General features: G+C 50.5%; 1 protein-coding gene across 1 annotated transcript in view; it reads right to left on the bottom strand.

Moving 5' to 3' along the window:
- Window positions 1-8850, bottom strand: part of Ephx1 (epoxide hydrolase 1) — a 40445-nt gene extending 31595 nt beyond the window's left edge. Inside the window, exon 1 of the mRNA XM_028781358.1 lies at window positions 8715-8850. The gene's annotated coding sequence lies outside the window, so the exon portion shown is untranslated. The remainder of the gene's footprint in view (window positions 1-8714) is intronic.
- Window positions 8851-9920: the final 1070 nt, after the last annotated feature.

The raw sequence follows: 9920 nt of genomic DNA, 5'->3' as shown, positions 1-9920 counted from the left end.
GAGAGAGAGAGAGAGAGAGAGAGAGAGAGAGAGAGAGAGAGAGAGAGGCTCAGAGACAAAGCAAAACTAGTTAATGGGACCTCCAAAGTGGTCTGATGACCTATCTTCCCCTGTATGAGCTTGAGCCACAGACCCTAACCATCTTTGTTTAGTTCTTGTGCCCAGAAACCTCTCCTGTCCCAGAGCTCTGAGGGAAGTGTTTATTCCCACATTTCCCATGCCTTCATTTCTGTTTGTGCTCAGGTGTTACACCAGGGCCTGTGCCCCCTCACTATAAGCAAATATCCCTTCTGTATTCCCAGACCTTGGCTCTTCCTGAATGATTATTCAATACTGACTGAATGAGATGAAATTTCTCTGGATCATTATGTAGACACTAGAAGTTTTGATTGACAAAGATTTAAAATTCTCTTTAAGTAACAGCACACAGCTTATTTCTCGGTCTAGTCTGCGGGACTGAAGGACTAAGGAAGTGTGGAGCAAGACTAGAGATACTGTGGGGTCAGAGGGCAATCAGTGCAAGCCTCAGGGTCTGGGCCCTGCATGCCCTTGGAGAGAGCCCTGTTCTCTTTACCCTGGGAATGCTCAGTTAGGCCTGTCTCCTGAGATTGCCCGCTAGTACCAACTGATAGTGACTCAGCAGATGTGGTCTTTGGAAGGCGAATTACCTTACAGGGATTTTCCAGAACAAAGGCCAACCAAGTAAGTGTAGAGAACCCTACTGAGGTTGGCAGCTGGCCCTGGATCTGACTGGACATGAGAAACGCTCCCTCAGGCTGTGAGATCGCCTGGTGGTGACCTGAGTGCCTGGGAGCTCCACGGGGGCGGGGTGGGGGTGGGGGTGGCCATCCACACTTTGGCTTGGGAATTGTGAGGGCTGAGGAAAAGTGGGAAACCAATGAACTTGTTGTCCTCAGATGTCAGAGGGAGAGGGAGAGGTAGGAGTGGCCTCCACCCTGGATCTGACTGTTCCTGCAACTCCATCTCCTTTCCTAGGGAGATGGGGAAACTCTAAGCAGGGTAAGGGAAACGTTTGGTCTCCCTTTCATTCCAGTCAACCTGCAACACAAGGAAGGAGTGCAAATATCTTTGCTGACAACCCGCAGGCCTTCTGATTGTGCTGCCTGCTCACCACTTCAGATTTCAGGCTGGTCAGTGATTGATAAGCAGAGGCTTTCTCAGATAACACCGATGGCTAATGGCCAGTCTCTCCTCCCTCAGTGCCACTGTCCCTGTGCTGTGGTGGCTCAGCTGTGGTGCATCCTCTGTGCTGGGCCTAATGTCTCGTTTCTCTCAGAGCACAGCCTTGGAGTTGAGCAGAGGAGTACAGGCCAGAGTTGACCAGCAAGAGAAGGTTCCAGTGCATTTAAAGGCAACATAGAAGACAGGAAGAGCAGGACGAGGTGAGGAGTTTAACGGGGAGCTCTGGGAAGGTGGCATAGCCACACGTTAGCAGAGACAGCCAGAAGCTCATGATCTGGACGGAGCACTCTGCTGAAGCACACCGGGGCTAGGGCCAGCCCAGGTGGAGGCCAGGCCTTTAGTGCTGCCCCTGTATCCTCCTAAGGACAAGGTCTGTGCTTCTCCAGGTCTCAGTCTGGTCTCCACCACAGAGGAGTTAACTAGAGAGGGCTGGGATTGTACAGGTGGGCAGTCCCTTGATGCCCTTAGAGAGAGAATGGATACTTCCACTGTGGTAAAGCCACTTAAATTTATTGATTTAACCCTGTGTTTATAAGCTTTAAACCTAAGGAGGTTAGGAAAGCTAACTCGTTAATCAGTTAGCAATGATTATTTTACTTAGTCTCAGTCAGATTCCATTGCAGATGTGTCTGAGATCTCATTAACAATGGCTTCTTGACTCTACTTTATGGGCTCTCAAAAAAACATTCGCCATCTTTTTTTTTTTTTTTTTTATGTGCATGTGTGTGCACACGCTAGGGATGGATTCCAGAGCCTCCCTCATGTGGGCACAGCTTCTCCCACTAAACTGTCGGCCAGCATGGTTTCACTATTTCATAATGCTGCCACTCAGGTTTTTAAATCCTATAAGGAGGGAAGGGCAGGAGGACCTGCACTGTCAGGTCCCTGTGGCCTCTCCCATCTTTAGCTCTGCCAATCCAAATAGGATCTGTCAAGTTTTCCACTGGCTTAAAATGTGTAGAAGTGCATCTCACCTCCTTAAAGAGAAAGGTTAGGCCGTGCTGCTGTTGAGCTGGGTTGACAGATGCTCACACTGGTGTGGCAGGAGTACACTGCCCAGCATGCAGTAGCTTTTCTCCCTCCACATGCCACTCTCTGTGCGTTGTCTGCACCACACCCAGCTGAGCCTCAGTGATTATAATCTTGTGGCCTGGAACCTAGTGGTCTGGAAGCTTCCTCACTAGCATGCAACAGGACTGCCTACAGCCCGGGGCTTTTGAGTAGTTCAATCCACCTTCCTTGCCACATGTGTGCAGAGAGAACTTCCTATGAAGCCCCCTGAGGCCTGGCTAGCCTTCCAGCATTGCTCTCTGGGTTTTTCACTGGAGGCTGGGAGAGTGCTGAATTTGCCTGTAGCAATACCTAGGTCACAAAAAGAGCATGCAGTCTCCAAGGGCCACAAGTAAGGAGTTGAAGTGTCTGTGGAGGGAGCTGGGTGTGGCTCAATAGTAGAGCACTTGCCTAGCATTTGTGAGGCCCTGGGTTCAATCCTCAGTGGAAAGAAAAGGAAAATCCCTATGTAGCCTCTGATGTCAAGATGCCCCACCCCAGCATCACCTCTGATGTTAAGATGCCCCGCCCATCATTGTAGCAGTACATTAAACTCTACATTAAACTCGATATTTTGGGAGGAGCTAATGTGGGAGGACTAAGCAGAGGAAGAGGAGAAGGAAGAGGAGGAGCTAGAACAGCAGAGGAGAGGTAGGATGTAGGAGCCATGGGGAACCACAGGTCCAGGACCGTCCTGGGTAACAACTTATATCTAGGTTAGTTAATTGGGTAATACCTCTAATTGTGTGGCCATCTTGTTAATTGATCATTACCAAACATATAAAGCCTTTGGATAATCTTTAAGCATTAAAATCTCATTTCTACTGGGTACCACATGGATGGTGGAATGGTCTGTGCTCCGCCAAACATTGTGGAGATAGCTTGGCAGATTGGCAGAGCCATCTCCCATGTTGGCATCTCCTGGGTGCCAGGCCAGTGGTCCTTGCCTGCCTGAGCAGGCAGCCTGAGCTGAGAAGTGGCGAGAACACACTGCCGCTCGTAGCCTCAGGCCTTGCCTAGTAGGGAAGATGGCGGCCTTGTAACAACAAGCAAGATTGGGCCACAACAATTTAAATACTACAGTAACACATCATCATCTTCTTGAACACAGGTTCTCAGAAACCAGGATCCAAACAGGGGCTGGAGGCCTCCAATATCCAATTACACAGTGGGACAAGAACAGAGCCACCTTCTCCCACTTGGGACAGGAGTTCATTCCCATTATCTGGGTGGTTCTGTTTTCTGAGGAACAAGCTGGTTGGGTAGTGGGTCGGCCTGAGGCAGGCATCCTGAGTAAGCAGGGGAGGCCAGCTCGCCTAAACTGCCCTGCCATTCCAAGCACTTAAGTCCAGAAACCTGCAGTCTGACTACCTTATATTTTAAAAAGATTTAAGGAACAAACTGCCCAAGGAAGGTGGCTTTGCTTACAATTTACACAGGGGAGGGTCTCTAAGTTTCTTCAGACAATGTCATATTACAGTTTATACAAGGCCATGGAACAAAGGTAAAACATGGGTGAATTTACCTGTGAGTATCTGATGACGTGATTGTTCCCTGATGTGGTGAAGGGGAATCTTTCTATTGTAGATATGAAGGAGAGAATAGCGAGAGGTCTCTGGAAGCATCCAGAGCAGAGACAGAGAGAGCAGTACATTGAACAAGGTCAGCAGACTGCATCTGGCCATGAGAGAAACAGGAGAATAGTGTGGGGGTGGGGGTGAGGAGCGAGAGATGAAGACCAAGAGGACAAAGAGTGTGCACGTCTGAAATAGCAGGGTTACGAGCAAATGGACAGCTAGGAGAAAACCCATGAGTTGGAGAAGTTTGGGGTCTGGTGGAAGTAAGAAGAGCTAGGTCCTTGTGACACTGAGGGGGCCTGGAGGCCAGCGTGGGCTTCAGCATGCTAATAGGCACCAGAGCTAACCATTTGTCCCTTCTGCTCGTGCTGAGGAAACGGCTCCTTTAGCTGAGGGGAGCCAGCTTCACAAGCTCTTGAGCAATGCTGGCTTTTGTGTGATCAACAGAATTTGGGGGAATGGCCTTTCATTTGTGACAGTGAGACAGGCTAATCTGTCTTTTCTGAGTGTCAAGGGAACCCAGGTGCCTCTGCTCTCTGTTCTAGAGATGGATTTTAAATCCAAGCCTTCTCTCATGGCCCATGCAGTCTGCTGGCCATGTTCAATTTACTACTTTCTCTATGCCAAACCCTTCAGGTGGCCTCTGGCTGCACTCTCTCTCATATCCACACTAACAACCTTCCTGTTAACCATCCTTGGAGTGGCCATGCCCTCAGTTTATACAAGCCGCACTGTGACTCCCTGATGCCACACAGAGGCTCTGAGACCTCCTACCCCTGGCCATGGCATCCACAGCCTTCCCAGGTCATAATGGAAAGTGCAGGCAGATTAAAGCCAGCCAGGTGTGCCCATGGCAGGAATGCTCCTGTGGTCAGGCATCCACTGTCTACAGGACGTTCAGAGAGGCTCTGGATGGTAACACTGTGGTAGTACTCCGTGACAATAGAAAGACAGGGAAAATAAGGGAGATGGAGGAGCTCAACCCCAGGATCTGGTTAAGTCTTTTCAAAGAATGATCAAACTGCTGGCAAGGGATCAAATCCTTTGAAAAAGGCCCACAAATGAGACTGTACCATGAGTAACAGCAAAGCACATGTCTCTACTTCCTTGTGACATGTAAGAATTCCTTTGACCTTATTTGACCTGCTTTGAAAAAAAAAATAGTTCTCTCTCATTAGCAAACAAGTGTACAATGAACCTCAGAAACCACTGTGTAATCCCAGTTGCTAAATAAAAGTGTAGATAAAAATGTTGACGCTAAAACATTTTAATCTTTTCAACCCTTTGAACAGGGAGACTATGAGAGGTACCAAGGCACCTCAGTGGGACCCTATCTTCAGATGGCACTCACACTGAGGTGGGCACCACTGTTGTACTGTGGCGTCTTTCTCCATCCTCTCTCCATCGAGGAGCAGAGATAACGTAGTGACAAGGGAGAGTACAGTGATAACTACGCCTACGGCAAAAGAGATCTCAGCACACCCTAGATGGAGGGGAACAGGAGGTCACTAGTCCCTTACCGTTTCCCACTGCCTTAGTGAGGGTTTCTATTGCTGTGAAGAGATACCACAACCACGGCAAGTCTTAGAAAGAAAGCATTGAATTGGGGCTGACTTACCATTTAGAGGTTTAGTCCATTATAATCATGGTGGGAAGCATGGTAGCATGCAGGCAGACATAGTATTAGAGAGGTAGCTGAGAGTCCTACATCTGGATCTGCAGGCAGCAGGAAGAGACAGAACCACTAGGCCCAGCTTGAGCATCTGAGACCTCAAAGCTTGTCCCCAGCGACACACTGTCTCCAACAAGTCCATACCTCCAAATAGGACCACTCTCTATGAGCCTATGGGGGCCATTTTCTTTCAAACCTCCTCACCCACCATCCACTAATCTTGCTCTCAGTATGAGAGGGCTTAGGCTGGGCTAGGGTGGGGCTAGGAGAACCTCCTGTAAGGAGGTAGGTTAACTGCAGTTTACCCAAAGGTAGGATGCAGCTCCTGAGTGGCTATCATTCATGATAAGATGGGACTTGTCAGTGATGAACCTGTCCCAAGTCACCCACAATGCTGTAAAGAGTCCCGCACTCATGATCCTGTAAGCCCAATCAATTCATGGGTTCTTCAGGTAATTCTGTAGAATCATTTGTCATTGCTGCCTATGTGAGATGAATAGATACTTGTGCATGCCACTCTTTCTAAGTCGATATTAAAATATTTTTGTAATAAACTCCAATTCTGCTTCATACTGACTAACCCTGAAATTCCCTTCTGCACCCTATAGGTCAAGATTCTGGATGCACCTGACTGCATGTCACAGGGAAACCCCGGGGCTGCACAGCCATAGTGCAGAGCTGTGTCCTTCCAGCTGAAGAAGCCCGACTCCTGCATTACCACCTCCTGTAATATTACAACCCTAAGAACTAAAGGGCGTTTCTCTGTGATTAGAGAGCACTTAAAGTCCAGAGACGATGGTTAGATAAGACACCCTAAGAAGTAAGTGCCAAAGAGACACCATACTGCACCACTGCTTGCCAGCCTCCGGAATGCTACGGGGAGCAAAGACTCCACCTTCTTAAGCACAAACAGGGCCTGTTGTTTGTCAGTTGGTCAAGTAGAGTTTCCTGTAAAGATGTTTCAATAACACAGCTGAAACAACACTTTTACCCTTAAAGTGAGCTCCTCAGCCTTGGAAGAGTGTACAGGTGTGGCTCTGCACAGTGGCTTGACTCCATAGGAAAGGGCAGAGGACCAACTGGCAGCAAAGGGAACACAGGCACTGGGCCAGGAGTCAGATGTCACCCCAGGCCTGTGATGGTGGGAAGGAACATGCTGGCCACTCAGAGAGGGACAACAGTTGCTCTCTTGGGAGAAAGCATGAACTGTGATTTTCCTCAGTAAGTCAATAAACCCTGGTAGCAGGGCACTTTGCTCCATTGAACCAGTTTGTGAAATTGATTAAGTCTCTGAGGATGGAGACCCAGTCTCTCCCATTCCCTGGGCACCACCGTGCAGGAGAAGGTTCCTGCCAAAGGTTGGGCTCCCTTTTGGGCACCTTTTCCCATTCCTATCAACAGAGCGCCCCAGAGACTCCACCATGCCAGCAGCTTGGCCTGAAGACAACCTGCAGGTGACCAAGAAGGCCAGTGGGACTGAGTAGTGGCCCTCCTGCCTCCAATCTTGTCCTGACTCTGTTGTCCCCATCTCACCAGCCAGGCTGTGTTCCCATACTCTCAGGTTTTAAAACAAGAATCAGGAAGTGGAATTTGGCCCTGTGCCCTTCAAATACTTGAGTCAGGGCCGGAATCCTAGGGAGAACTAAGACAGAAAGGGCAGAGGCACCAGATAAGCAGGGCCATGCCCGGGCATGCCAGGCCGCTGTGGATGGGAGGAAGGATGCTGCTGCCCATCCTCACAGGGCTTTCTGTGGTACCACTTGTGCACTAGGTGGGCAGTGAGCAGAGACTGGACCCCAGGGTCGGGGGGAGGCGCTCATCCTTTCACTAAAAATCCCCCATCTGCTCACCATGCACTTCCCTCTCAGTACACCTGGGCAGCAGGTGTGTAGGTGCAGCCACAGGCAGGTGCAGTCACAGCAGATCACATGAGGGGTCGGTGACGGTGCTGGTCACACAGCTGATTCCAGGAGCATCTGAGGGTCTAGGCAAATCTTATTTTCTTAGAAGAAGGGGCAGCTGAAAGCTTCAGGTCCTCTCACTGACATAGTAGCTCCTCTCAGAGGGCTATTGAGGACATAAAAGCCACCCACACCAGGCACACCTCTGCCTCAGGTCCTTTGCATGCCCTCTCCTCAGCCCAGCGCAGCCGGACACTGAGTAGTGAAGCACACTTCTTACCCTTTGGAGTGTGAAAGTGCTGCCTCTGTGAGGCCCTCCCCTTCCACTCAATAGCCCTGGTCTCTTTTTGATGCTTTCTATCCTACAGTTCACAAATATAATTTATAGTTTACAAATAGATCCTCATTTATTTTGTGGTGCTGGGGATCTGACCCAGGGCTTTGAATTTTGTTTGTTGTCTGCAGTGAAAAGCTTCCAGAGTTCATGAGTACACGTTTCCTGCATCCCCAGGATGGAGGGCAGGGTCGGAACAGTCAGTCTGGGCTCTTGAGCACAGCTGCACTGGCCGTACTTCTTCAGGGACTCAGGAAGCCATCCTGTGGCCCTCCTCGTGTAGGTATTAGGGAATGGAAAGTGTCTGCAGTACAAATTCATGTTTTTGGTTCCCCACTCAAATCTTGAGCCAGTGAAGCCTCCACTTGAGGAAGGAAGCCAGTATCACAGTCAAAACAATGTGAGCCTCTTCGGCTCTGTGACTTTAAAAAAGATCGGGACGAAATCAGAGGCAGAGAAGCCAATGTTGATCTCTACAATCCTGCCAGCAGCTTAAATGCCAGCAAAGGCAGTCCTAGAGTTGACATGAAGCACGCATATGCACCGGATCCCTCCACCTCCCTCCTGAGCCCACCAACCAGATGCTAGAAAGGTTATCAGACTTCGGACCGCTGGAAGTTTAAACGGCATGGGGTGCAGACTGGAGAAGTTAAAATTAAGAGTCACTACCTGGATCGGCTCAGGTGCCTGGTCAAGTAGCAAGCCTGGAGCCCAAGGGACAAACGTGCATCCGCGGGGAGGGACCCAGAGGGCCGAGGAGCCAGCAGCGCTGTCAGGGTTAGCACCCACCCCTTGCTTCAGAGGCGCAACCAGACTGCCTCAGGAGGAGGATGGGGCGTCGGATGCAGGACTGGTAGGCAGGCCTACTGCATGTTATGATCAGCCTTGGGATAGGGGGAAGCGCATTTAGCTGCGGGAGTTACACTCAGCCCTTGCAACTCTCACGCTGGAGTCCCACTGCTGTCCCCGGAGCTTACTGTCAGGGTCGCGCTGGCGCTCCAACTCCCGCGGAGGCCGGTGTCCACTTCCTCCACTCTCCAACTCCTCTTGCGCCTCTCTGCCTGCCGCTGAGCTATGGAGACACCAGCAGCCCTTGCCCCGCCCCCTGATAGCCCCGCCTCGGCCACACCCCCGAGTTGCCTAGTTGGCCAAGCTTGCAGATTAGGTTTCACCTATTCTGACAAAGTCTGCTGTACTGAACAGGATACTGGCAGTTTAAACTCTGCAGTCTGTGGACTTTAAACACAACAGGCCGAGCTGGTGCTACAGCCTTCCTCTCACCTTCCTAGCAGTTTGTTGTAATCATTTTATAAGCGAATCGGTCAGTGAGCAAACATCTGGGATGAATCTTGAGGGTAGGGTGCTTGTCTTGCATGGGCAAGGTGCTGGAGTTCATTCCCAGAACCACCAGTAAAATAAAGAGTGAGATGTGGATACGAACACACAAACCTTAGGTTTGTCTTTAAGCACAGCCTGTGAGGCTTGCTGGTCTCAAGCCCAGGAGGCTGGGCCACCAGAAGGCATGGCCAGCAGAGGAAGGAGGGAGCCAATGCTGCCTAGCAAGCAAGCAGGAGTGGGCCAGTCACAGTTCTGGCACTCTTGGGGCTAGCCTGCTCTCCGTTAGCCAGCCTGCCCAGTCTCCTGTCCTTACCCCCGCAGCTCTTCTAAGACTAGCCTAGAGCCTTCACATGCTTCCGCAGCTAACCAGACAAGACGACCAGGCACACCACTGTGAGGGCCTAGCAGGCCTGCTGTGGGCTCCAGGTTTATCACCCTGCACACATTTGAAGGTAGGGATCGTAATTTTCCCCTCTCAGCCTTGGTCTCCAGCCTCCTTCGCTGCTCTTCATGGCCCAAGCCCTCTCCATTCTAACCGAAGGCCAGTTTCTCTCAGTGAATACATTCAGCACATTCCCACCTCTGTGGAACTCCTGGATAGTATTCCTGGATCCTCTCTCCGAACCTGGGATTTCCTGGTACTGTGGCTCTTCCCCTCCTCTGCATTCCCTCTGGCACAGCTGTGGTCCTCCTCCACAGTGTGCAGTCCAGGCTTGTTCCATAGCTGCCTGCTAAATTGCTCCCACAGGAGCGCTGCCTCCAGCCATTCACCAAAGCAGGCAAACGTATTGTTCTTAACAAAGTGAGGATGGAAACATTCTAACCTGCTGGGTGGTGGTGCCTAC

The sequence above is a fragment of the Grammomys surdaster genome, unplaced genomic scaffold, assembly GCF_004785775.1.
Source record: "Grammomys surdaster isolate TR1022 unplaced genomic scaffold, NIH_TR_1.0 411, whole genome shotgun sequence".
NCBI classification, from domain to species: Eukaryota; Metazoa; Chordata; class Mammalia; order Rodentia; family Muridae; genus Grammomys; species Grammomys surdaster.
This window is presented reverse-complemented; position numbering and strand designations above follow the sequence as displayed.